This window comes from Genypterus blacodes, unplaced genomic scaffold (genome assembly GCF_046128005.1).
Source record: "Genypterus blacodes isolate CSIRO-AG114 ecotype Tasmania unplaced genomic scaffold, CSIRO-AGI_Gbla_v1 ptg000002l_1, whole genome shotgun sequence".
Lineage (NCBI taxonomy): Eukaryota > Metazoa > Chordata > Actinopteri > Ophidiiformes > Ophidiidae > Genypterus > Genypterus blacodes.
The window spans coordinates 234,645-262,222 of NW_027466816.1; the positions used below are offsets into that span (position 1 = coordinate 234,645).

The window sequence follows — 27,578 nt, forward strand, 5'->3', positions numbered from 1 at the left end:
AATGTGGAGAGCAGGGGCACTATGCAAGGGAGTGCATGGGCAGAGGGAACAAATGCCAGAGCTGCAAAAAGGAGAGCAGCAGATGTGTTTGTGAGGACGTTGATCATGCTCCAGGGACGGGAGGAAAGCAACGTGAGGAGCAGGAAGAATCGAGAGAGAATATCTCTGAGAGGGAGGAGACCGAGAAGGATCGTGCGGAGGGGGAAGCGGAGAAAGGAAGAGACATACTGGAGTCGGACGGAGAGCAAGGAATGGAGGTGAGAGGATCGACAGCTGAGGTGCCGGGACATGGAGACGCAGCAGAGGGGCAGAGTGTGGATACATCGGAGAGAAAGGAGAGGAAGGTGAAAATTGTTCAACTTCAGCGGCCCCCAGAATCAGACTCAGAGATATGCTTGACGGGGTCTCAAGAGTCGGGGAACTCGGAGTCTGATATGGACCTCGGAAACAGCCAGGAGCTGGGGAAGAGAAGACTGCAATGGATGCTGAAGACAAGGGGATCAAAAAGAGGAAAAAGTAAGACGTGAACTGTAGCATAAAGATGATGGGCCTGATTTATCTCTATGTATTTACAATGTTAAAAATACTATCGCAAAACACAAACGGCTTAAGATGTATTAACAAGATGAGAGATGTCTTAAGGGTGGATACTTTTGACATCCTCTGTGTACAAGAGACTAAGTGGACAAGGGAGTGGAGAAGCTATCTGAGGGATACATGGGCTGGAAAAGTGTGGGCAAACAACGGTGTAAATGGACGAGCCGGAGTCGCTATTTTTGCTAAAGGAGATAAGATCAAAAATGTTAAGGAAATAGTGAAGGATGATGAGGGAAGGGTGATCGGTATTGAATTTATTTACAGGAATGTGCTTTACAAACTTTTGAATATTTATGCACCGAATGAGGACAACAAGCGTGGAATTTTCTTTGATCAACTAAAACCGCATTTGGGAGGGAACATTTGTGTAGTGGGGGATTTTAACTGTGCACTTACGAGGTTGGATATATCAAGCAACAATACATACAAAAGTGATATAAGTAGGAAATCGCTAAATGAGCTTTTTGACTATTTCAACCTGGTAGATCTGTGGAGGGTGCGCAATATGGGAGAAAGGGGCTTTTCCAGACGACAGACGGTTCTGGGGAAACTTAAACAGTCCAGGATTGACTTATGTCTATTAGCATCTGGGCTGGAAAAAAAGATTTCAAAATGCTGGTATGAGTTCACAGGGTTTAGCGATCATGCAAGGTTATGGGTGGAGCTGGGGGAGAAAGAGCACAAAGGTGGAGGGTTATGGTGTTTAAATAACAGTGTTTTGCTGGATGGAAAATATAGGGAGAAAGTTGAAAATCTACTGAAAGAAAGAAAAAGAGAACTGCAGGGCGAGGGTTGTATAAATATGGGGGAGTGGTGGGAGGAGGTGAAATTGCACATCAAAAAAGTGACAATAAACTATTGTAAAAATAAAATGGAGAAGGAAAGAAGGACTGAGTATAGTTTAAGAGACCAGATTAATAAAGAGCTGGAAAGGTCGATTGCAGAGGAAAACTTCAACAATCTAAAATATCTCATGCTGAGAAAACAATTAGATGAGCTTGAGAAGAAACGGAGCAGAGGGGCAGCTATCAGATCAAGGATGAAGGATATTTTAGAAGGGGAAAAGAATACAAGTTTCTTTTTAGGGCTTGAAAAAAGACAGCAAAAGAAAGCTCATCTGCAAAACCTGAAAAATGAAGAGGGTAAGACAATGGAGAAGACAGGGGAAATGCTGGAGGTGGCTCATAAACATTTTAAAAAACTTTTTTCAAAGATGGAGGTAAACTCTACAGACCACAGTGTTTTTGAAGGGATAGAAAAAAAATTAGGGGAAGAGGACAGAGCAGACTGTGATAAAAACATAACAGAGGAAGAATTGGAAAGAGCAATAAATGGTTTGAATAAGAACAAAAGTCCAGGGCTGGATGGGTTATCGGGGGAATTTTACATCACCTTTAAACAGGTGATAAAGCCAATTCTCCTGAGAATCTTTCAATGCATGGAGCGGGAGGGGAAAGCATCTGGGGACTTCTTCATGGGGCTAATCCGAGTGGTGTATAAGAATAAGGGTGACAAAGGGGATTTGGGGAATTATAGGCCAATTAGTCTGCTAAATACAGATTATAAAATACTGGCTAAAATCCTGGCAAACAGATTGAAGGAGGTGATAGCCATAGTGGTGAATCCCTGTCAGTGTTATGGTGTGGTAGGGAGAGTCATTAGTGACATCATCTTATCGATCCAGGACATCTTTGACAAAATGAATCAGAAGGGAGGGCTGTACATAGGGGTTGATTTAGAGAAGGCGTTTGATAGGGTGGATCATGATTTTTTGTTTAAAACACTGGAAAAGATGGGTTTCGGGGAAGGTTTCACTAAATGGATTAGGTTAATATATAGGAATGCCATCAGTAGGGTGAAAATAAACGGGAGGTTAACTGAGAGCTTCGCTCTGGAGAGGTCAATCAGGCAAGGATGCCCGCTTTCAGCTATGTTATACTCCATAGCGGCAGAACCCTTGTCTGCCCTCATTAGGAGGGACCCAGGGATTTTGGGGATTGAAATGGAAGATAAAACGGACACGAAAATCTACCAGTACGCAGATGACATAAGTATTACGGTTAGGGATGAGAGGAGTGTAGACAGGGTGCTGCAGCATGTAGAGTGCTATGAGAGGGCATCTGGGGCCAAAATCAATGGGGAAAAAACCGAGCTAATGGGCTTTGGTGATGGTTTCGATTGTGTAAATAAATGGAATTTTGTAAAGAGAAATGAAATGGTGAAGGTTTTGGGTGTATACGTAGGTAAGAATCGAGATGCAGCAACAAAACAAACGTGGGGTGAAATAGAGGGAAAAATCAAAATGCGATTGGATTTCTGGTCCGGGAGGAAATTGAATCTAAGGGGTAAAGTGATAGTAACTAACGCCCTCCTCCTGTCCAAGTGTCAGTATGCGCTAAGAGTCTGTGAAATGCCGGACAGGGTAATAGGAAAGCTGAATGACATGATGAGTGCTTTCATCTGGAATAAAAAACAGCATTTGATAGCCAGGAAGGTGCTCATCAATGGGCAGAAGGAGGGCGGTTTGAAATTGGTGGACCTGAAAAGTAAAAAGCTTAGTGCACGGATTCGACTGTTAGGGAAATTTATGGGAAACGCAAAGATTTACGCGTGGCAGAAGTGCCTCGACTCTTGCCTACAGGGGTGGGATAATAGAGGAGTGTTTAATCTATGTAGGGAAACGGAGCAAAGGGAAAGAGCACAGGTTAATGCATTTACAGGGGAAATACTTGAAGCGTGGAATATTTTACTGGGGGATTTAAAGTTTAGATGTGAGACTGCGGAGCAGGTGTTACACCAACCAGTTTTCAGAAATCCGGCAATAAGGTGTCAGGGGAAGGTTTTTTCAGGGAGGTACTTGGAGGAACTAGGTTTAAATCAGGTGAAGCACTTTATCCAAAGAGCTGGTGGATTTCTGCAGGAGGAAGTAATCCAGGAGGTCAGGGGAAGATTAGGGAAAGTGAGACCAATAGAGATCAAAAGACTATGCCAGAGAATTTTAGAGGGGTTACCTCGTAGCTGGGTGGCGCTGGTGAAGGGGAGGAGGGCAGAGAAGGCTCTGGAGTTGGTCAGTTTCTCCCTCATCCAAGGAGGGAAAGAGCATGACATACGATCAGTTAACTCCAAGATACTATACAGAGTGTTTTTGGGAAAGGAAAAGAAGAAAGCGGCAGCTGAGGAAGTATGGCTAAGGCAGTTCCATGGGCTTCAGAGGGAGCACATTTGGTCAGATCTAAATGTGAAGTTCATTTCATCAGAGTGCTTTGATACAAATTTCAGGCTCAGACACAATAGAATATTTGTCAATTTGGTGCTAAACCAGATAAATAGACTCAACAGCAAGGTTTGTGATATATGTGAGGTGGAAGTGGAGACATTTAGGCACTTTATTTTTGAATGTAAGGAGCTAAAAGTGTTTTTTGAGAAACTGGACCAATGCTTTCAAAAATTTAGAGTCACAATCACGGAAAAGGAAAAATGGGAGAGGTTTTTTCTATTTGGGTATAAGGAAAGGAAAGCAGGGGTGAACAAATGGCTTATCAATTACATTCTGAGTTATGCCAAACATGTCATCAGACTTCGGAGAAACTATTCACATTTCGAGGACAAAAAAGTGAACATCTGGAGATTTTTCTGTAACTTTATGAAAAGGAATGTGAGTCTGCTGTGGGATGGTGGGGACAAGAATTTCAAACAAAAGGTGCTGGAAGATAACTGTCTATTTGTGTGTGGAAATCAGGGTGGGGTGCAAATGTCAATAGGTCAAGGGTGAGGGGTGATGGGTGAAGGAAAAAAAAAAAAAAAGATGTGATGAATGGTGTTATGGATTGTTGGAAATAATTTGATTTGATTTGAAATGACTTGTATTTACTTGTGTAAAATGTATTTGTAAAAATATTTATTTTTTGATAATAAAAGAGAAAAAAAAAGAAACACGCCCGATCTCGTCTGATCTCAGAAGCTAAGCAGCGTCGGGCCAGGTTAGTACTTGGATGGGAGACCGCCTGGGAATACCTGGTGCAGTAAGCATTTTGGCCATCTGAGCAGCAGGCCTCACCTGGTCCTCCTCCCTCATGTTTCACTCCCTCTGTGAACACGCAATTTCCCTCGGGAGAATAACGTTGTATCTTATCTTATCAGAAATGTTAGTGTTCTACTGATGAAGGCATCATGTAAATTGTGATATACATGAACTTGAGTGTAGTCATGTGTACACGGTGACTTGAACTGGGTCTGTCTCACCTATAAAGAGCCTCTGTGTGGCTGCTCTCCTCGTTTACGGCCATACCACTCTGAACACGCCCAATCTCATCTGATCTCGGAAGCTAAGCAGTGTCAGGCCAGGTTAGTACTTGGATGGGAGACCGCCTGGGAATACCTGGTGCAGTAAGCATTTTGGCCCTCTGAGCAGCAGGCCTCACCTGGTCCTCCTCCCTCATGTTTCACTCCCTCTGTGAACACGCAATTTCCCTCGGGAGAATAACGTTGTATCTTATCTTATCAGAAATGTTAGTGTTCTACTGATGAAGGCATCATGTAAATTGTGATATACATGAACTTGAGTGTAGTCATGTGTACACGGTGACTTGAACTGGGTCTGTCTCACCTATAAAGAGCCTCTGTGTGGCTGCTCTCCTCGTTTACGGCCATACCACTCTGAACACGCCCAATCTCATCTGATCTCGGAAGCTAAGCAGCGTCAGGCCAGGTTAGTACTTGGATGGGATACCGCTTGGGAAAACCCGCTGCCGTAAGCATTTTGGCCCTCTGAGCAGCAGGCCTCACCTGGTCCTCCTCCCTCATGTTTCACTCCCTTTGTCAACACGCAATTTCCCTCGGGAGAATAAAGTTGTGTCATTTCTTATCTGAAATGTTAGTGTTCTTCTGATGAAGGCATCATGTAAATTGTGATATACATGAACTTGAGTGTAGTCATGTGTACACGGTGACTTGAACTGGGTCTGTCTCACCTATAAAGAGCCTCTGTGTGGCTGCTCTCCTCGTTTACGGCCATACCACTCTGAACACGCCCGATCTCGTCTGATCTCGGAAGCTAAGCAGAGTCTGGCCAGGTTAGTACTTGCATGGGAGACCGCCTGGGAAAACCCGTTGCCGTAAGCATTTTGGCCCTCTGAGCAGCAGGCCTCACCTGGTCCTCCTCCCTCATGTTTCACTCCCTCTGTCAACACCCAATGTCCCTCGGGAGAATAAAGTTGTATCTTATCTTATCGTATATGAAAGCATACATTCAGAAAATGAGTATTGCACATGGGCATAATATGAGAAGATTGAATGCACATGAGAAGTGAAGTACACGAGCCACTGTGTGACGATGATGATAATGATGATGATGATGATGATAATCAGTGAGCGTCAGAGATGTTAGTGGTCCCTCTTTATGTTCTATGTGATGATTATCAGTTTCATTAGGTAAGACTTCATTATCCAGAAATGTGTGTTTCTGATGAAGGCATCATGTAAATTGTGATATACATGAACTTGAGTGTAGTCATGTGTACACGGTGACTTGAACTGGGTCTGTCTCACCTATAAAGAGCCTCTGTGTGGCTGCTCTCTTCGTTTACGGCCATACCACTCTGAACACGCCCGATCTCGTCTGATCTCGGAAGCTAAGCAGCGTCGGGCCAGGTTAGTACTTGGATGGGAGACCGCCTTGGAATACCCGGTGCAGTAAGCATTTTGGCCCTCTGAGCAGCAGGCCTCACCTGGTCCTCCTCCCTCATGTTTCACTCCCTCTGTCAACACGCAATTTCCCTCGGGAGAATAAAGTTGTATCTTATCTTATCTGAAATGTTAGTGTTCTTCTGATGAAGGCATCATGTAAATTGTGACATACATGAACTTGAGTGTAGTCATGTGTACACGGTGACTTGAACTGGGTCTGTCTCACCTATAAAGAGCCTCTGTGTGGCTGTTTTCCTCGTTTACGGCCATACCACTCTGAACAAGCCCGATCTCGTCTGATCTCGGAAGCTAAGCAGCGTCGGGCCAGGTTAGTACTTGGATGGGAGACCGCCTGGGAATACCCGGTGCCGTAAGCATTTTGGCCCTCTGAGCAGCAGGCCTCACCTGGTCCTCCTCCCTCATGTTTCACTCCCTCTGTCAACACGCAATTTTTCTCGGGAGAATAAAGTTGTATCTTATCTTATCTGAAATGTTAGTGTTCTTCTGATGAAGGCATCATGTTAATTGTGATATACATGAACTTGAGTGTAGTCATGTGTACACGGTGACTTGAACTGGGTCTGTCTCACCTATGAAGAGCCTCTGTGTGGCTGCTCTCCTCGTTTACCGCCATACCACTCTGAACACGCCCGATCTCGTCTGATCTCAGAAGCTAAGCAGCGTCGGGCCAGGTTAGTACTTGGATGGGAGACCGCCTGGGAATACCCGGTGCCGTAAGCATTTTGGCCCTCTGAGCAGCAGGCCTCACCTGGTCTTCCTCCCTCATGTTTCACTCCCTCTGTCAACACGCAATTTCCCTCGGGAGAATAAAGTTGTATCTTATCTTATCATATATGAAAGCATACATTCAGAAAATGAGTATTGCACATGGGCATAATATGAGAAGATTGAATGCACATGAGAAGTGAAGTACACGAGCCACTGTGTGACGATGATGATGATGAAAGTGAGCGTCAGAGATGTAAGTGGTCCCTCTGTATGTTCTATGTGATGATTATCAGTTTCATTAGGTAAGACTTCATTATCCAGAAATGTGTGTTTCTGATGAAGGCATCATGTAAATTGTGATATTGTGGTGATTATACATAATTCCCCCTCGGACTATGGTGTGGGTAGGTGTGTTCCCCACGGTGGTTAAAAGGACTTCCGGTCCGTAGGTGTTGTTGTTCTGCTGTATTGATTGTACGAGACGAGTGAATCCGCATGTCTATAAAGTGGACGTTGAAACTCAATACGCCGCCTCCGACTCCCGTCGTTCGGCACTACACTGGTGACCCTGACGCGAGTCTCGACGAAGTATCCGAGACTGGACTGAACATGGCCGTTTTTCTCAAATTGCCGGAGTTTTGGGAGACGTCCGCGGCGGCATGGTTTGCACAGACGGAAGCTCAATTCGCCCTCCGCGGGATAACGGATGACGACACACGCTATTTCCACGTCGTCTCCGCACTGGGGAGCTCTACAGCGGCCCGGACAGTGGGGTTTATTACTTCTCTTCCTGCCCTGGAGAAATATGCAGCATTCAAGACTCTCCTGCTCAAAACCTTCGAGCTGTCACGGCCGGAACGAGCCCGACGCCTGTTCGCTATTCACGGCCTCGGAGACAGTAAGCCCTCAGAGCACATGGAGATGATGCTGAACCTGCTAGGTAAAGAAGAGCCAAATTTCCTGTTCATGGAACTGTTCCTTCGGCACATGCCGCCACACGTGCAAACAGCCTTAACTAATACAACTATCACGGAGCCACGAGCTTTCGCCGAGGAGGCTGATCGCTTTTTCCTGGCTACCCAGCGTTTCGCCCCTGAGGTGCTAGCCCCGACGCGCAGCTACATGCCCCCCAGCAGAGGAATGCTAACTACAGGAGACCCTGTGACTGCTGACGGCCGCACAAATTCAGGCATGTGCTACTTCCATGCGCGTTTCGGCGCTAAAGCTAAGAGATGCCGGCCCCCTTGCAACTATGGACCGGCGGGAAACGACAGGGCCCACGTTCAGTTGTAGCCGTGAGCGTGGGTGCAACAAGCAGACTACTATTCATTAAGGACACCCTCTCCAGGCGTAACTTCCTCTGCGACACCGGAGCTAACAGGAGCGTTTTGCCGGCCACGAGGAGTGACACCGCCAGCGGAGGCTACGGCCCCCCATTGACGTCTGCTAACGACACCCCTATCCGCACCTATGGCACAAAGACTGTGAACCTGTGTCTCGAGGGCCGGCAGTTTACGTGGGATTTTGTTACGGCCGACATTTCCTTCCCCATCCTCGGTGCGGATTTCCTGTGCGCTCACGGACTACTAGTGGACGTCAAGACCAGCCGCTTGGTAGACGCATTGACATTCTCCTCGCTTGCTTGTGTCCGCGGTGAGGCAACATACGGCGGACTCTCCAGCTCTCTTGCTGAGGGGGACAGATATCAACGCCTACTTGGTGAGTTTCCCAGCCTGACGAAGCCCACCTTTTCCGCCACTACCATCAAGCACGGGGTTGAACACCACATTGACACTAAGGGCCCCCCGGTCTACGCTAGGGCCCGGCGGCTCAATCCTGTCAGGCTGGCAGTCGCCAGGTCAGAGTTTGCCAACATGGAGTGCCTGGGCATTATCCACCGCTCTGACAGCCCATGGGCCTCACCCCTCCACATCGTCCCTAAACCAGATGGCGGTTGTCGTCCGTGCGGAGACTACCGCCGCCTTAACGACGCTACCACACCGGACCGCTACCCGGTCCCCCACATCCAGGATTTCTCCGCACATCTGGCTGGCAAACTGGTTTTCTCCAAAGTGGATCTGGTGCGGGGCTACCACCAAGTCCCGGTGCACCCTGCAGACATCCCCAAAACGGCGGTGGTCACGCCGTTCGGACTGTTTGAGTTCCTGCGGATGCCGTTTGGACTTAAGAACGCTGCACAGTCTTTCCAGCGGTTGATGGATTCGGCGCTAAGAGACATGCCGTTCATTTTCGTTTACCTAGACGATATTCTCGTTGCCAGCTCCTCGGAGGGAGAGCACCAAGTACACCTCCTGGATCTCTTCAAAAGGCTCGACCAGCACGGCTTGATTATCAACCCTGCGAAGTGCGTGTTCGGGTTGCCCTCCATCCAATTCCTCGGACATCTGGTGAGCAAAGAGGGGGCTGCCCCCCTCCCTGCAAAGGTGGAGGCCGTGTCCGCCTTTCCAAGACCGCACACAGCTCGTGCACTCCGGGAGTTTCTGGGGATGGTAACCTTTTATCACCGGTTCATCCGCCGGGCCGCCCACACTATGCGCCCGCTATACGCGGCTCTTAAGGGTAAGTCCCCCGGTCAGGCCGTCGACTGGACGGCTGAGAGGGATGCCGCGTTCGATGCCACCAAAGCCTCCCTGAGCCAAGCCACCATGCTGGCCCACCCGTCGCACAAGGCCCCCATCGCTATCACCACGGACGCGTCTGATTATGCTGTGGGAGAGGTGCACGAGCAATTGGTCGACGGCGCCTGGCAGCCACTCGTCTTTTTCAGCCGCCAGTTGACCCCCAGGGAGCGCAAGTACAGTGCGTTTGACAGAGAGCTCCTCGGCCTCTGGTTGGCAGTCCGCCATTTCAGGTTCCTGCTTGAAGGTCGAGAGTTTACGACATTCGTGGACCATAAGCCGCTCACGTTCTGCATGTCCAATGTGGCCGAGCCTTGGTCGGCCCGCCAGCAGCGTCAGCTCTCCTTCATATCGGAATACACCACGGACATCCGACACGTCGCCGGAAAGGACAATGTGGTGCTCTGTGTGGCTGCTCTCCTCGTTTACGGCCATACCACTCTGAACACGCCTGATCTCGTCTGATCTCGGAAGCTAAGCAGCGTCGGGCCAGGTTAGTACTTGGATGGGAGACCGCCTGGGAATACCCGGTGCCGTAAGCATTTTGGCCCTCTGAGCAGCAGGCCTCACCTAATCCTCCTCCCTCATGTTTCACTCCCTCTGTCAACACGCAATTTCCCTCGGGAGAATAAAGTTGTATCTTATCTTATCTGAAATGTTAGTGTTCTTCTGATGAAGGCATCATGTAAATTGTGATATACATGAACTTGAGTGTAGTCATGTGTACACGGTGACTTGAACTGGGTCTGTCTCACCTATAAAGAGCCTCTGCGTGGCTGCTCTCTTCGTTTACGGCCATACCACTCTGAACACGCCCGATCTTGTCTGATCTCGGAAGCTAAGCAGCGTCGGGCCAGGTTAGTATTTGGATGGGAGACCGCCTGGGAATACCCGGTGCAGTAAGCATTTTGGCCCTCTGAGCAGCAGGCCTCACCTGGTCCTCCTCCCTCATGTTTCACTCCCTCTGTGAACACGCAATTTCCCTCAGGAGAATAAAGTTGTATCCTATCTTATCTTATATGAAAGAAAACATTCAGAAAATGAGTATTGCACATGGGCATAATATGAGAAGATTGAATGCACATGAGAAGTGAAGTACACGGGCCACTGTGTGACGATGATGATGATGATGATGATGATGATGATGATGATGATGAAAGTGAGCGTCAGAAATGTAAGTGGTCCCTCTGTTTGTTCTATGTGATGATTATCAGTTTCATTAGGTAAGACTTCATTATCCAGAAATGTGTGTTTCTGATGAAGGCATCATGTAAATTGTGATATACATGAACTTGAGTGTAGTCATGTGTACACGGTGACTTGAACTGGGTCTGTCTCACCTATAAAGAGCCTCTGTGTGGCTGCTCTCCTCGTTTACGGCCATACCACTCTGAACACGGAAGTAAGAGGAGGTGTGTGTGAGCTCCAGGCGTGCGTGTATTTTGACTGATCCTGTGCGGCAATTTTGATTTTGAGTTTGAACTGTGGCGTTTCTTTAAGCCCAGATTTTTCGTTTCTTTGATAGCTCGGTTTTTGGAGCCACCCCCAGCAGTTTTGACTGTCTGGGGGACACTTTAAGTTGTTTGTTTGTTTGGTTTGTGTTTTCCTGATGGAAAATAGTTTATACTGTGCTCCAAGTATGGTGAGAACCAGAGGAAAGGGAGCCAGAGTCGCTGCACCGGGCTCGGACCGGACGGCCGAGGCAAACGAGCCGATGGTGGAAGACGATCGGGCGTACAGGACCGTGGACGGTCAGAATATGACGGGAGAAATGGAGGACACACGTGCGGTGACAGCTCCTGACGTAGCCGAAAATGCGGAAGGAGGAAGAGGGCAGGAGAGAGAAATCATCAGAGAGGAAGAGATACGGATTATTAAGGATAAAGCTGAAGAGTTTCAGCAAAATTTAACGCTCGCCCTGGAGCTGATTGGAGAAGATAAAGTGACCGCAATGGAGCTGATCCAGGCAATACAAGACACTTGTGGGAAAATCATCGCCTGCCGGTACACGGGCAGAAATAAATATGAGATCACAATGAATCACCCGAAGGGGAAAGAAAGACTATTGGACGGCATAAAAATTGGACAGACCGCGATCATGTCAAAGGAGTTATGTAATGATGAGCTGGTGGTCTCGTTTCTGGGGCTGCCGGCGTATATCACGGACAGCGTCATTCTGGGCAAGCTGAACAGCTGGGGAGTGAGTGCAGTATCCCCGATCATCAGGAGAATGTGGCCGGGAACTAGAATTGCTGACGGAACAAGATACGTGAAAGTTAAATTCACGGAGACGGTCCAATCACTTCCATATTCGACCAAGTTTGAGACGGCTTTTGGAGCAGAGTTCTTCAGAGTTTTGCACGACAAACAGGTGAAAGTGTGCAGACAGTGCATACAGACTGGTCATATCCTGAGGGACTGTCCAGATTTCCTTTGTAGAAAATGTGGAGAGCAGGGGCACTATGCAAGGGAGTGCATGGGCAGAGGGAACAAATGCCAGAGCTGCAAAAAGGAGAGCAGCAGATGTGTTTGTGAGGACGTTGATCATGCTCCAGGGACGGGAGGAAAGCAACGTGAGGAGCAGGAAGAATCGAGAGAGAATATCTCTGAGAGGGAGGAGACCGAGAAGGATCGTGCGGAGGGGGAAGCGGAGAAAGGAAGAGACATACTGGAGTCGGACGGAGAGCAAGGAATGGAGGTGAGAGGATCGACAGCTGAGGTGCCGGGACATGGAGACGCAGCAGAGGGGCAGAGTGTGGATACATCGGAGAGAAAGGAGAGGAAGGTGAAAATTGTTCAACTTCAGCGGCCCCCAGAATCAGACTCAGAGATATGCTTGACGGGGTCTCAAGAGTCGGGGAACTCGGAGTCTGATATGGACCTCGGAAACAGCCAGGAGCTGGGGAAGAGAAGACTGCAATGGATGCTGAAGACAAGGGGATCAAAAAGAGGAAAAAGTAAGACGTGAACTGTAGCATAAAGATGATGGGCCTGATTTATCTCTATGTATTTACAATGTTAAAAATACTATCGCAAAACACAAACGGCTTAAGATGTATTAACAAGATGAGAGATGTCTTAAGGGTGGATACTTTTGACATCCTCTGTGTACAAGAGACTAAGTGGACAAGGGAGTGGAGAAGCTATCTGAGGGATACATGGGCTGGAAAAGTGTGGGCAAACAACGGTGTAAATGGACGAGCCGGAGTCGCTATTTTTGCTAAAGGAGATAAGATCAAAAATGTTAAGGAAATAGTGAAGGATGATGAGGGAAGGGTGATCGGTATTGAATTTATTTACAGGAATGTGCTTTACAAACTTTTGAATATTTATGCACCGAATGAGGACAACAAGCGTGGAATTTTCTTTGATCAACTAAAACCGCATTTGGGAGGGAACATTTGTGTAGTGGGGGATTTTAACTGTGCACTTACGAGATTGGATATATCAAGCAACAATACATACAAAAGTGATATAAGTAGGAAATCGCTAAATGAGCTTTTTGACTATTTCAACCTGGTAGATCTGTGGAGGGTGCGCAATATGGGAGAAAGGGGCTTTTCCAGACGACAGACGGTTCTGGGGAAACTTAAACAGTCCAGGATTGACTTATGTCTATTAGCATCTGGGCTGGAAAAAAAGATTTCAAAATGCTGGTATGAGTTCACAGGGTTTAGCGATCATGCAAGGTTATGGGTGGAGCTGGGGGAGAAAGAGCACAAAGGTGGAGGGTTATGGTGTTTAAATAACAGTGTTTTGCTGGATGGAAAATATAGGGAGAAAGTTGAAAATCTACTGAAAGAAGGAAAAAGAGAACTGCAGGGTGAGGGTTGTATAAATATGGGGGAGTGGTGGGAGGAGGTGAAATTGCACATCAAAAAAGTGACAATAAACTATTGTAAAAATAAAATGGAGAAGGAAAGAAGGACTGAGTATAGTTTAAGAGACCAGATTAATAAAGAGCTGGAATGGTCGATTGCAGAGGAAAACTTCAACAATCTAAAATATCTCATGCTGAGAAAACAATTAGATGAGCTTGAGAAGAAACGGAGCAGAGGGGCAGCTATCAGATCGAGGATGAAGGATATTTTAGAAGGGGAAAAGAATACAAGTTTCTTTTTAGGGCTTGAAAAAAGACAGCAAAAGAAAGCTCATCTGCAAAACCTGAAAAATGAAGAGGGTAAGACAATGGAGAAGACAGAGGAAATGCTGGAGGTGGCTCATAAACATTTTAAAACACTTTTTTCAAAGATGGAGGTAAACTCTACAGACCACAGTGTTTTTGAAGGGATAGAAAAAAAATTAGGGGAAGATGACAGAGCAGACTGTGATAAAAACATAACAGAGGAAGAATTGGAAAGAGCAATAAATGGTTTGAATAAGAACAAAAGTCCAGGGCTGGATGGGTTATCGGGGGAATTTTACATCACCTTTAAACAGGTGATGAAGCCAATTCTCCTGAGAATCTTTCAATGCATGGAGCGGGAGGGGAAAGCATCTGGGGACTTCTTCACGGGGCAATCCGAGTGGTGTATAAGAATAAGGGTGACAAAGGTGATTTGAGGAATTATAGGCCAATTAGTCTGCTAAATACAGATTATAAAATACTGGCTAAAATCCTGGCAAACAGATTGAAGGAGGTGATAGGCACAGTGGTGAATCCCTGTCAGTGTTATGGTGTGGTAGGGAGAGTCATTAGTGACATCATCTTATCGATCCAGGACATCTTTGACAAAATGAATCAGAAGGGAGGGCTGTACATAGGGGTTGATTTAGAGAAGGCGTTTGATAGGGTGGATCATGATTTTTTGTTTAAAACACTGGAAAAGATGGGTTTCGGGGAAGGTTTCACTAAATGGATTAGGTTAATATATAGGAATGCCATCAGTAGGGTGAAAATAAACGGGAGGTTAACTGAGAGCTTCGCTCTGGAGAGGTCAATCAGGCAAGGATGCCCGCTTTCAGCTATGTTATACTCCATAGCGGCAGAACCCTTGTCTGCCCTCATTAGGAGGGACCCAGGGATTTTGGGGATTGAAATGGAAGATAAAACGGACACGAAAATCTACCAGTACGCAGATGACATAAGTATTACGGTTAGGGATGAGAGGAGTGTAGACAGGGTGCTGCAGCATGTAGAGTGCTATGAGAGGGCATCTGGGGCCAAAATCAATGGGGAAAAAACCGAGCTAATGGGCTTTGGTGATGGTTTCGATTGTGTAAATAAATGGAATTTTGTAAAGAGAAATGAAATGGTGAAGGTTTTGGGTGTATACGTAGGTAAGAATCGAGATGCAGCAACAAAACAAACGTGGGGTGAAATAGAGGGAAAAATCAAAATGCGATTGGATTTCTGGTCCGGGAGGAAATTGAATCTAAGGGGTAAAGTGATAGTAACTAACGCCCTCCTCCTGTCCAAGTGTCAGTATGCGCTAAGAGTCTGTGAAATGCCGGACAGGGTAATAGGAAAGCTGAATGACATGATGAGTGCTTTCATCTGGAATAAAAAACAGCATTTGATAGCCAGGAAGGTGCTCATCAATGGGCAGAAGGAGGGCGGTTTGAAATTGGTGGACCTGAAAAGTAAAAAGCTTAGTGCACGGATTCGACTGTTAGGGAAATTTATGGGAAACGCAAAGATTTACGCGTGGCAGAAGTGCCTCGACTCTTGCCTACAGGGGTGGGATAATAGAGGAGTGTTTAATCTATGTAGGGAAACGGAGCAAAGGGAAAGAGCACAGGTTAATGCATTTACAGGGGAAATACTTGAAGCGTGGAATATTTTACTGGGGGATTTAAAGTTTAGATGTGAGACTGCGGAGCAGGTGTTACACCAACCAGTTTTCAGAAATCCGGCAATAAGGTGTCAGGGGAAGGTTTTTTCAGGGAGGTACTTGGAGGAACCAGGTTTAAATCAGGTGAAGCACTTTATCCAAAGAGGTGGTGGATTTCTGCAGGAGGAAGTAATCCAGGAGGTCAGGGGAAGATTAGGGAAAGTGAGACCAATAGAGATCAAAAGACTATGCCAGAGAATTTTAGAGGGGTTACCTCGTAGCTGGGTGGCGCTGGTGAAGGGGAGGAGGGCAGAGAAGGCTCTGGAGTTGGTCAGTTTCTCCCTCATCCAAGGAGGGAAAGAGCATGACATACGATCAGTTAACTCCAAGATACTATATAGAGTGTTTTTGGGAAAGGAAAAGAAGAAAGCGGCAGCTGAGGAAGTATGGCTAAGGCAGTTCCATGGGCTTCAGAGGGAGCACATTTGGTCAGATCTAAATGTGAAGTTCATTTCATCAGAGTGCTTTGATACAAATTTCAGGCTCAGACACAATAGAATATTTGTCAATTTGGTGCTAAACCAGATAAATAGACTCAACAGCAAGGTTTGTGATATATGTGAGGTGGAAGTGGAGACATTTAGGCACTTTATTTTTGAATGTAAGGAGTTAAAAGTGTTTTTTGAGAAACTGGACCAATGCTTTCAAAAATGTAGAGTCACAATCACGGAAAAGGAAAAATGGGAGATGTTTTTTCTATTTGGGTATAAGGAAAGGAAAGCAGGGGTGAACAAATGGCTTATCAATTACATTCTGAGTTATGCCAAACATGTCATCAGACTTCGGAGAAACTATTCACATTTCGAGGACAAAAAAGTGAACATCTGGCGATTTTTCTGTAACTTTATGAAAAGGAATGTGAGTCTGCTGTGGGATGGTGGGGACAAGAACTTCAAACAAAAGGTGCTGGAAGATAACTGTCTATTTGTGAATGGAAATCAGGGTGGGGTGCAAATGTCAATAGGTCAAGGGTGAGGGGTGATGGGTGAAGGAAAAAAAAAAGAGAAAAAAAAAAAAAAAAAGATGTGATGAATGGTGTTATAGATTGTTGGAAATAATTTGATTTGATTTGAAATGACTTGTATTTACTTGTGTAAAATGTATTTGTAAAAATATTTATTTTTTGATAATAAAAGAGAAAAAAAAAAAACACGCCCGATCTCGTCTGATCTCGGAAGCTAAGCAGCTTCGGGCCAGGTTAGTACTTGGATGGGAGACCGCCTGGGAATACCCGGTGCCGTAAGCATTTTGGCCCTCTGAGCAGCAGGCCTCACCTGGTCCTCCTCCCTCATGTTTCCCTCCCTCTGTCAACACCCAATGTCCCTCGGGAGAATAAAGTTGTATCTTATCTTATCTTATATGAAAGCATACATTCAGAAAATGAGTATTGCACATGGGCATAATATGAGAAGATTGAATGCACATGAGAAGTGAAGTACACGAGCCACTGTGTGACGATGATGATGATGATGATGATGAAGATGATGATGATGAAAGTGAGCGTCAGAGATGTTAGTGGTCTCTCTTTATGTTCTATGTGATGATCATCAGTTTCATTAGGTAAGACTTCATTATCCAGAAATGTGTGTTTCTGATGAAGGCATCATGTAAATTGTGATATACATGAACTTGAGTGTAGTCATGTGTACACGGTGACATGAACTGGGTCTGTCTCACCTATAAAGAGCCTCTGTGTGGCTGCTCTCCTCGTTTACGTCCATAACACTCTGAACACGCCCGATCTCGTCTGATCTCGGAAGCTAATCAGCGTCGGGCCAGGTAAGTACTTGGATGGGAGACCGCCTGGGAATACCCGGTGCCGTAAGCATTTTGGCCCTCTGAGCAGCAGGCCTCACCTGGTCCTCCTCCCTCATGTTTCACTCCCTCTGTCAACACGCAATTTCTCTCGGGAGAATAAAGTTGTATCTTATCTTATCTGAAATGTTAGTGTTCTTCTGATGAAGGTGTTGCACACTTGAAGAAAGTAATACTCTCAACGGCGTGCTGGGAAAAGTTTTTCGTTTAATCCAAAGTTTCCACAATACAGCTCACTTCACCATTTACATCTCCCGCCTTCCGTTCTCAGTGGCTACTTCTTCTCTCTCTCACCGTTATGCAACTGCATTATATCCCAGTACTACAGCGCCACTTCTGGCCAAAACATGCAACAACATCGTAACAAAAGAAAATAAAAGGCCACAACTTAATGGAAAAGGGACCAAAGAAAAGACTAAATGGGGGGTATGTCACACTCTCCCCTGCTTAACTAAATGTCGTCCCGACATTTCCCGTCTCAGTTCATCCTGTTTAAGACAATTTGATCACTTCCAGGTTAGAGTCCATTATTCAAGACACATATCTTATGACAGATTTCACATCACACTTATCTCCCCTTAATGTCATGTGTTAAACAGAGGAAGTCATTGTGCACTATGACAACTATCTATTTACTCCGCTGTGTTCACGGGCAGCTTGTCTTGACTGGAATAGGCGTGACCTTTGACCTGTAGCGAAATCACATAGAATCTCACACTTCATATATTCTAATAACTCTTTTCTTCATATCATTTCGTTATAAGAGTCTCTTTACATTTAGTCTTTTCAACCATACTCCTGTAAATACAATATCTTACAACCACCATTTCCTCTTCAGTTATATTTGTGCGATTCTAAATGTGAGAACTGACTTTGTGTGGGCCTATATAAACTAAAAGTATTTTTTTTCTTTTAAACAACACATTAACATTTTCCATCCATCATATGACTTTGACATGAACTAACAAATTGTATTCATCTTAAAACTGGATGGCTTGAACTTACAACTTTAAAGTGCATCATATAATCTCATAACTTTAATTCAATTAACTGTGGGCTGCCCCAACCTATCATATGCGAGTGTTTTGGGTGCAGGTCTATTTCTGAAAGGATATCGTCTCGCAGGTGGTGAAGATGATGGATACTCTTCTCCCTCATTGCTAGCGGTCTCCAGCTCAGCCTCTTCTATATCCTCACTCAGGCCTGCTGTCACAGTCACTTCATTTTCCAGTCCAGTCCCGATCTGTTCTTCTTGCTCTCTGTCCGTGTCTGATGTCCACAGGGTCTGTTCTCCCATCACATTGTCTCCCTCAGGTGCTGGTGTTGCAGCCCGTGGCTGAAACTCTGTAGCCTCTGGTCTGAGGTTCCTTCTGGTTTGTGCTGCGGAGTCTCCTTGGGGCCATCTGGACATGCATCGCCAGTCATCCTCTTCAGAGTCAGATGAACACTCGGGTTCTGCATTCTGTTTTGTCGGTGTCTTTTTCTCTTTGTGTGGTCTCTCACCTCTTTTCTTTTCAGGCTTGTGTGACTCAACTGGCAGGAAGTCACAGGGGAGCAGCAGATTTCGATGAAGCACTCTGGTGCGGCCCTGGCCATCCTCTGGTTGTACTTCATAAACTGGACTTTCTGGGTGTTTTCTCTTGACCACTACATGGACTTTGTCTTCCCAGAATGACCTGAGTTTTCCGGGTCCACCTCTTTCAGTCAAGTTCCTAATGAGAACTCTGCAGCCAGGATACAGCTCTGCACCTTGAACCTTCCGGTCATACAGGTTTTTCCCCCTCTCTCCGCTTGCCTTCGCAGCCTTGGAGGCTAACTGGTACGCCTCCTCCATCCTCTGTTTCCATTTCTTGGCATAGTCATCATGAGATGCACTGCCATCACTGTGGGGGATACTGAACATGATGTCAATAGGCAATCTGGGGTTACGACCAAAGAGCAGGTAATATGGTGCGTATCCAGTGGACTCATTGCGCGTGCAATTGTAGGCGTGTATTACTTTGGCAAGAGAATTCTTCCAATCTGCTTTAGCTTGGTCATCTAGGTTACGCAACATGGCCAGCAGGGTGCGGTTGAAGCGTTCCACTTGACCGTTCCCCTGGGGGTGGTACGGGGTGGTGCGAGAACCTTGGATGCCAGAGTATTTTTGGAGCTCTGCAAACAACTTATTCTCAAATTCTCTACCCTGATCATGGTGTAATTTCGTGGGGAAGCCGAATTTGAGGACAAAGTCACCGAATATCTTCTCAGCTGCAGTTCGAGCACTGTTGTTAGTACATGCATACGCCTGAGCGAATCGTGTAAAATGGTCCATGACCACCAGAATGTACTCATATCCTCCTTTACACTTCTCTAGGTGCATGAAGTCAATTGAGACCAGCTCAAAGGGGTATGTTGTCACAATACTGGTAAGTGGTGCTCTTACTGCTTTCTGTGGTCTTTTCCCTTTCACACAGCTACAGACCTTGTTGATGTGATGCTCAACGTCTCTCTGCATATGAGGCCAAAAGAAACGCTCACGGATCAGATGGAGTGTCCGTTCAACGCCCAAGTGTCCCATCTCTTCATGCAGCTCTCTCAGGATGAGGGGACGGAACTTTGGAGGCACAACCAGTTGTGTGCGTGTTGCTGTCTGTTGCCGGAGAACATCCTCAGCATCAATCACCAACTTCGCTTTCTCCCTTGCAAACACTGCCAACTCACTGTGAGTGTCTTTCACCCTCGGCCACTGCTGTTGTGCGACCTGCTGTTTCACCTGCTTCAGCAGTAGATCCTCGTCTTGAGCGGCTCTCAGTGCTTGAGGGGCGATCTGCTTTGCTGCGTTCATCCGCGGCTCACTGCTCAGCTCTGCGATGGCTGTGGTGATGGTCACTGGACACAGCAACTGCTCTCTCTCCACCTGGTGAACTGACAACCCTTTGGAGACACTGGCCAAGATCTCAGACTGTATCTTTTGTGAACAGGTTAGCATATACTTCTCTATGTCAAGGGGCATTCTCGATAGCCCGTCTGCGTCAGAGTTAGACTTCCCTGGCCTGTACTTAATTGAAAATCGGAAGTCTGCCAATTCAGCCACCCATCTCAGCAACGTGGCATTCAATTTAGCTGTTGTCAGCACATATGTCAGAGGGTTATTATCTGTATATACTACAAACGATGGAGTGTAATACAAATAATCCCTAAACCTCTCGCATATAGCCCATTTCATTGCTAAAAACTCTAGCTTACCAGAATGTAGATGGTAATTCTTCTCTGGAGCAGAGAGTGTGCGGGAGCCATACGCAATGACCTTTAACCTTCCCTCCTGTTTTTGATAGAGCACCGCTCCAAGTCCATCCTGGGACGCATCACAATGCATAATGAACGGTTCTTCAAAGTTTGGGTAGCCCAGCACAGGAGGACTGGAGAGGTAATCTATCAGCTGACTGAGAACTGTACTGTGTTCTTCTGTCCACCTGATACGTTGATGTGAGGGTACCTGGCTTTGCTTTGTCTTTCTCACCCCAGCCTTCTGCTTCTTTGTGCCTTTAGGGGTCTCACTGCCTGGTATCTCAGCGCACAGCAGTGCATAGAGAGGCTTAGCTATGCGAGAGAAGTTTGGGATATAGGCTCGGTAGTATGAGATGAATCCTAGCACTTTCCGCACCTCACCCACTGTCGCTGGCTTTCTCTGCTTCATCTCTTGCACTGGGGCTACTTCTGCAGGATCCATTGTGTAGCCTTCCTTCGATACGATCTTTCCCAGAAATCTGACCTGGTTCTTAAAGAGCTCACATTTCTTTGCAGTCAATTTCATCCCGTGCTGTTGGTAGCGCTGAAGCACTTTTCTCACATCTTTCAGGTGATTATCAAATGTTGGGCTATGAACCAGATTACCGTCTAGATATGGCTCGCAAATTTCATCTCTGAGTCCAGATAGACACTCCTCCATGCTGCGCTGGAATTCGGAGGGTGCTGTAGACAAGCCAAAAGGGATTCGGATCCACTCATATAGGCCCCAGGGTGTTATAAAAGCTGTGAGTGGTCTACTACTTTCTTCCACGAACCCCTGATGGTAGGCCTTGCCTTGATCTAACACTGAAAACCATGCACTCCCATGTAAACTATCTAGCATATCTTGAATGCGGGGAATAGGGTGGCGATCTGGCAGAGACTTACGGTTGAGTTCTCTGTAGTCACAGCACAGACGGAGGTTCCCATCTTTTTTCCGCACACAGACAATGGGAGATGAGTAATGTGACCTAGATTTTTGGATCCAGCCCCTATTTAACAAGTCTTCTAAGTACTGTTTTACTTCTTTGTGAAGTGGCTTAGGCACAGACACATAGGTACGTCTTACCGGTGTTGTATCTGTGAGTCTGATTTTCCGTTGTAGGGAAGGGATGTATCCCACATCATCATCGTCTCTGGCGAACGCTCTGCATTCCTCCCTCAACATCTGCTTCACTTGTCGCTGCTGAGCAAGGGGGAGGTGAATCAGTGTGATTGGTGGGTCCCACCTTTCCTCGTCCACCGCTGTCCTTCCATCAGGCTCAGGCTCATCCTCCCTGCTGACCTCTGGACGTTCGACTGGAGAAGCTGGTCGGGGAGTGACTGGCTTGGCGTCCACTGGATAGACAGCTTTGACCAGTTGAACCTGCCCCAACACTGTGCGTGGGCTCAGGGTGACATCATGACAGGTGTAATTGGTGATGGGCAGTGCTATGCGAGAATATGTCCCTTCGCTAAGAGTCATCATGCTCTCTGACATACTCAGGCCATCTGGCCAGGGGGCATGTTCATCAGGCAGAAAAAGGGCTTCTTGACTGGACAGTAGAGGACCTGTTCTCACAGCACATTTTATAGTTCTTACCTGACCTGCTGGGATCACTTCCTTCTGCCTGCCCACTCTCACTAGGCCGTCACTGCACTCAGGGTCACTGTTTTGAATAATTTTCACTAACATTTCAGTCTTTTTACAGCTAAAAGAGAAAGCTGTGCTCACAGCCTGTGTTATTACTTCATGTGGACCCTCCACACCATTCTTTAACAACAGTTCAATTACATTGTAACCAATGATTGGCTCTTCTGCTGCTCCTTTCTCACCTGTCACGAGCATGGGCACCTGAAGCGTGAACTCTGGAGCATGTGATGGGTCTAGGTGGAACGTGACCTCCACCCAGCCTAGGAAAGGGATGTCGGTCTGGTTGACAGCTTTCCCCACAAAAGGACCAGGGCCGAGGAGTTCTTCAGTGCTCCGTACCTTCACCTCTGGGATGCAGTTCTTCCTCCAGGTCTCATTGATAAGGCAGACTTGCGATCCAGTGTCCCATAAGGCTTGAGTCTTCACCCCATCTAGGTAGCAACTCACCATGCACTTCTTTCCAATAAGTCTCAGCAGCTGTGAATGGTGACGAGGGGAGATGTGGCTAATATAAGCAGAACCTGCCAATCTTCCACCTGGGGAACACCTTTCTGCTCGCAGTCTCTCTTCTAATTGTACAATGCTTTCTCTAAGAATAGTAGGGGTGTTGAGTGACCTGCTATGCTGTTCTTGAGTGTCAGGGGAGGTACATTCTACAGTCTGTCCTTTGATATTAGCTGAATCAGTGTTGCCTCTTGAGTTCCTTTTGGCCTCTGCATCCTCTTGAGAGGTGTCCACTCAGGCCACATTTGAAGCAGTGGTCACACTGTTCCTCTTCACCCCGGTCTTGACATCCTCTGCATGCCCTCTTCCCTCTGTTTTGGAACTGGTGAGATGGTCGTGCTGAGTACTGAACATTCTTCCTCAGCTCAGCCACTTCCTCTCTCAGCTGTTTCACTGCATCCATCAGTTCAGTTTCTGAAGAGCTTTTTGGAGTTTTTATCTTCTGACTTTTAACACTGGCCTTGACTGAAGTGCTGTGTTCAGATGGCTGGTCATTGTCTGTTTCCCTGTCACTATACAGCTGGTAAGTAGTTGTTTCTGTTTTTAGCTCATTTATTCTGGCTGGCTTATTTGGGATACTTTTCTTCAATTTCTGCTGTGTCTCCCAATCAACAGCAGCAGCATCATTCATTTTCTCTATCAATATCTCGTCAGTCACTCCTAGATCATCTAGGTGAGGTTTCAGCTGCATTTTAACATTATCACTCAGTAGTCCTGTACTGACTGACCTAAGAAACTTTTTCTGAATGAGGTCTGGGCTATACTGTACATCTGAGCTGGCATCTTCTGCAGCCGCCAGTAGCCTCTCTTTGAGTTCAACTGCACGAAAAAGAAAATTCTGAGGGGATTCTTTTGCATCTTGAGTTATGTTAATGAGTCTGTGGAACATATCTGTAGTGTTGTTTTCTTTGAAATGGGCTTTAAGAATCGTCTTCAACTGCACGAGTGTCAAATTATTTTTGGCTTCCAGCATATCACGTAAACTGAGCCCTGGTGTAGCAGCTTTTACTACGGCTTCAACAATTTCTACATCACTGTGGCCTTTACGTTTTTCAGAGTCTATTTGGTACATGAGGTTAGTGTATGATAACTTGTCTTTCTGCCCCAATTCACCTATCTGGCCATTAATCCGAAACTCGCGTCTGATAACCACTTCAGGGGCTCTGGAGAATGGGAGTTCTGGCGGGCTAGCCGTCCTGTTCATTTTTTCCCGAAGCCGACTCATTTCCTCCTCGAGCATTTTGGTCGACGTCTGGAATGTCAACTGCATTTCAGCATACTGTTTTTGTAGCTTTTGTAGCTCCTCTTCATTTTTATCATACCTCTCTGGTTTGGGCGCGTTTTCTCTCAATCGCTTAGCTGTAGCTAACAACTCTTGCCCAAATGTCTCTGCTACATCTTGTTCCTCCACTTCAAAAGCATTCTCTACTGACTCATTAATTGCTCGGATCAACGTGTGTTTCTTCTCCTTGTCTGATGAAACTTTAGCTCGGATACACACTTCTTTTAGCTGTTCCACGTTTAGCCGACACAGTAGCTCCGTTAGCTGATCCTGTAACTGCTCCAGCTCCATTTTGCGTGTTCCAACGTTCGTTCTTTTTTTTTGTCTTCAGACTTCTTTTTTGTATCACGTTGAGTCCCTGTTCGGGCGCCAATTTTGTTGCACACTTGAAGAAAGTAATACTCTCAACGGCGTGCTGGGAAAGCTTTTTCGTTTAATCCAAAGTTTCCACAATACAGCTCACTTCACCATTTACATCTCCCGCCTTCCGTTCTCAGTGGCTACTTCTTCTCTCTCTCACCGTTATGCAACTGCATTATATCCCAGTACTACAGCGCCACTTCTGGCCAAAACATGCAACAACATCGTAACAAAAGAAAATAAAAGGCCACAACTTAATGGAAAAGGGACCAAAGAAAAGACTAAATGGGGGGTATGTCACAAAGGCATCATGTAAATTGTGATATACATGAACTTGAGTGTAGTCATGTGTACACGGTGACTTGAACTGGGTCTGTCTCACCTATAAAGAGCCTCTGTGTTGCTGCTCTCCTCGTTCACGGCCATACCACTCTGAACACGCCCGATCTCTTCTGATCTCAGAAGCTAAGCAGCGTCGGGCCAGGTTAGTACTTGGATGGGAGACCACCTGGGAATACCCGGTGCCGTTAGCATTTTGGCCCTCTGAGCAGCAGGCCTCACCTGGTCCTCCTCCCTCATGTTTCACTCCCTCTGTCAACACCCAATGTCCCTCGGGAGAATAAAGTTGTATCTTATCTTATCTTATATGAAAGCATACATTCAGAAAATGAGTATTGCACATGGGCATAATATGACAAGATTGAATGCACATGAGAAGTGAAGTACACGAAACACTGTGTGACAATAATGATGATGATGATGAAAGTGAGCGTCAGAAATGTTAGTGGTCCCTCTTTATGTTCTATATGATGATTATCAGTTTCATTAGGTAAGACTTCATTATCCAGAAATGTGTGTTTCTGATGAAGGCATCATGTAAATTGTGATATACATGAACTTGAGTGTAGTCATGTGTACACGGTGACTTGAACTGGGTCTGTCTCACTTATAAAGAGCCTCTGTGTGGCTGCTCTCCTCGTTTACGGCCATACCACTCTGAACACGCCTGATCTCGTCTGATCTCGGAAGCTAATTAGCGTCGGGCCAGGTTAGTACTTGGATGGGAGACCACCTGGGAATACCCGGTGCCGTAAGCATTTTGGCCCTCTGAGCAGCAGGCCTCACCTGGTCCTCCTCCCTCATGTTTCACTCCCTCTGTGAACACGCAATTTCCCTCGGGAGAATAAAGTTGTATCTTATCTTATCTTATATGAAAGCATACATTCAGAAAATGAGTATTGCACAAGATCATAATATGAGAAGATTGAATGCACATGAGAAGTGAAGTACACGAGCCACTGTGTGAGATGATGATGATGATGATGATGATGATAATGATGATGAAAGTGAGCGTCAGAGATGTTAGTGGTCCCTCTGTATGTTCCATGTGATGATTATCAGTTTCATTAGGTAAGACTTCATTATCCAGAAATGTGTGTTTCTGATGAAGGCATCATGTAAATTGTGATATACATGAACTTGAGTGTAGTCATGTGTACACGGTGAGTTGAACTGAATCTGTCTCACCTATAAAGAGCCTCTGTGCGGCTGCTTTCCTTGTTTACGGCCATACCACTCTGAACACGCCCGATCTCGTCTGATCTCGGAAGCTAATCAGCGTCGGGCCAGGTTAGTACTTGGATGGGAGACCGCCTGGGAATACCCAGTGCCGTAAGCATTTTGGCCCTCTGAGCAGCAGGCCTCACCTGGTCCTCCTCCCTCATGTTTCACTCCCTCTGTCAACACGCAATTTCCCTCGGGAGAATAAAGTTGTATCTTATCTTATCTGAAATGTTAGTGTTCTTCTGATGAAGGCATCATGTAAATTGTGATATACATGAACTTGAGTGTAGTCATGCGTACACGGTGACTTGAACTGGGTCTGTCTCACCTATAAAGAGCCTCTGTGTGGCTGCTCTCCTCGTTTACGGCCATACCACTCTGAACACGCCTGATCTCGTCTGATCTCGGAAGCTAATTAGCGTCGGGCCAGGTTAGTACTTGGATGGGAGACCGCCTGGGAATACCCGGTGCCGTAAGCATTTTGGCCCTCTGAGCAGCAGGCCTCACCTGGTCCTCCTCCCTCATGTTTCACTCCCTCTGTGAACACGCAATTTCCCTCGGGAGAATAAAGTTGTATCTTATCTTATCTTATATGAAAGCATACATTCAGAAAATGAGTATTGCACAAGATCATAATATGAGAAGATTGAATGCACATGAGAAGTGAAGTACACGAGCCACTGTGTGAGATGATGATGATGATGATGATGATGATAATGATGATGAAAGTGAGCGTCAGAGATGTAAGTGGTCCCTCTGTATGTTCTATGTGATGATTATCAGTTTCATTAAGGTAAGACTTCATTATCCAGAAATGTGTGTTTCTGATGAAGGCATCATGTAAATTGTGATATACATGAACTTGAGTGTAGTCATGTGTACACGGTGACTTGAACTGGGTCTGTCTCACCTATAAAGAGCCTCTGTGTGGCTGCTCTCCTCGTTTACGGCCATACCACTCTGAACACGCCCGATCTCTTCTGATCTCAGAAGCTAAGCAGCGTCGGGCCAGGTTAGTACTTGGATGGGAGACCACCTGGGAATACCCGGTGCCGTTAGCATTTTGGCCCTCTGAGCAGCAGGCCTCACCTGGTCCTCCTCCCTCATGTTTCACTCCCTCTGTCAACACCCAATGTCCCTCGGGAGAATAAAGTTGTATCTTATCTTATCTTATATGAAAGCATACATTCAGAAAATGAGTATTGCACATGGGCATAATATGACAAGATTGAATGCACATGAGAAGTGAAGTACACGAGCCACTGTGTGACAATAATGATGATGATGATGAAAGTGAGCGTCAGAAATGTTAGTGGTCCCTCTTTATGTTCTATATGATGATTATCAGTTTCATTAGGTAAGACTTCATTATCCAGAAATGTGTGTTTCTGATGAAGGCATCATGTAAATTGTGATATACATGAACTTGAGTGTAGTCATGTGTACACGGTGACTTGAACTGGGTCTGTCTCACTTATAAAGAGCCTCTGTGTGGCTGCTCTCCTCGTTTACGGCCATACCACTCTGAACACGCCTGATCTCGTCTGATCTCGGAAGCTAATTAGCGTCGGGCCAGGTTAGTACTTGGATGGGAGACCGCCTGGGAATACCCGGTGCCGTAAGCATTTTGGCCCTCTGAGCAGCAGGCCTCACCTGGTCCTCCTCCC

General features: G+C 46.2%; 13 non-coding genes and 2 pseudogenes across 13 annotated transcripts; all 15 read left to right on the forward strand.

The window, feature by feature from the left end:
• Positions 1 to 4,871: 4,871 nt before the first annotated feature.
• On the forward strand, positions 4,872 to 4,990 carry LOC143009062 (5S ribosomal RNA). Its single transcript, XR_012964660.1, has one exon. It is a non-coding gene; the product is annotated as a 5S ribosomal RNA (ribosomal RNA).
• A 245-nt stretch (positions 4,991 to 5,235) lies between these two features.
• Positions 5,236 to 5,354, forward strand: LOC143010634 (5S ribosomal RNA; annotated as a pseudogene).
• Positions 5,355 to 5,599: 245 nt separating this feature from the next.
• LOC143009191 (5S ribosomal RNA) lies at positions 5,600 to 5,718 on the forward strand. Its single transcript, XR_012964674.1, has one exon. It is a non-coding gene; the product is annotated as a 5S ribosomal RNA (ribosomal RNA).
• A 458-nt stretch (positions 5,719 to 6,176) lies between these two features.
• Positions 6,177 to 6,295, forward strand: LOC143013464 (5S ribosomal RNA). The gene has a single exon (XR_012965145.1). It is a non-coding gene; the product is annotated as a 5S ribosomal RNA (ribosomal RNA).
• A 245-nt stretch (positions 6,296 to 6,540) lies between these two features.
• LOC143011498 (5S ribosomal RNA) lies at positions 6,541 to 6,659 on the forward strand. The gene has a single exon (XR_012964920.1). It is a non-coding gene; the product is annotated as a 5S ribosomal RNA (ribosomal RNA).
• A 245-nt stretch (positions 6,660 to 6,904) lies between these two features.
• LOC143008555 (5S ribosomal RNA) lies at positions 6,905 to 7,023 on the forward strand. Its single transcript, XR_012964607.1, has one exon. It is a non-coding gene; the product is annotated as a 5S ribosomal RNA (ribosomal RNA).
• Positions 7,024 to 10,073: 3,050 nt separating this feature from the next.
• LOC143007915 (5S ribosomal RNA) lies at positions 10,074 to 10,192 on the forward strand. The gene has a single exon (XR_012964535.1). It is a non-coding gene; the product is annotated as a 5S ribosomal RNA (ribosomal RNA).
• Positions 10,193 to 10,437: 245 nt separating this feature from the next.
• LOC143009351 (5S ribosomal RNA) lies at positions 10,438 to 10,556 on the forward strand. The gene has a single exon (XR_012964689.1). It is a non-coding gene; the product is annotated as a 5S ribosomal RNA (ribosomal RNA).
• Positions 10,557 to 17,193: 6,637 nt separating this feature from the next.
• On the forward strand, positions 17,194 to 17,312 carry LOC143010146 (5S ribosomal RNA; annotated as a pseudogene).
• A 7,450-nt stretch (positions 17,313 to 24,762) lies between these two features.
• LOC143008665 (5S ribosomal RNA) lies at positions 24,763 to 24,881 on the forward strand. Its single transcript, XR_012964623.1, has one exon. It is a non-coding gene; the product is annotated as a 5S ribosomal RNA (ribosomal RNA).
• A 445-nt stretch (positions 24,882 to 25,326) lies between these two features.
• LOC143013519 (5S ribosomal RNA) lies at positions 25,327 to 25,445 on the forward strand. Its single transcript, XR_012965147.1, has one exon. It is a non-coding gene; the product is annotated as a 5S ribosomal RNA (ribosomal RNA).
• Positions 25,446 to 25,907: 462 nt separating this feature from the next.
• Positions 25,908 to 26,026, forward strand: LOC143013293 (5S ribosomal RNA). The gene has a single exon (XR_012965129.1). It is a non-coding gene; the product is annotated as a 5S ribosomal RNA (ribosomal RNA).
• A 245-nt stretch (positions 26,027 to 26,271) lies between these two features.
• On the forward strand, positions 26,272 to 26,390 carry LOC143013715 (5S ribosomal RNA). Its single transcript, XR_012965211.1, has one exon. It is a non-coding gene; the product is annotated as a 5S ribosomal RNA (ribosomal RNA).
• A 463-nt stretch (positions 26,391 to 26,853) lies between these two features.
• LOC143008028 (5S ribosomal RNA) lies at positions 26,854 to 26,972 on the forward strand. Its single transcript, XR_012964544.1, has one exon. It is a non-coding gene; the product is annotated as a 5S ribosomal RNA (ribosomal RNA).
• Positions 26,973 to 27,417: 445 nt separating this feature from the next.
• LOC143007629 (5S ribosomal RNA) lies at positions 27,418 to 27,536 on the forward strand. Its single transcript, XR_012964503.1, has one exon. It is a non-coding gene; the product is annotated as a 5S ribosomal RNA (ribosomal RNA).
• The last annotated feature ends 42 nt before the right edge of the window (positions 27,537 to 27,578 follow it).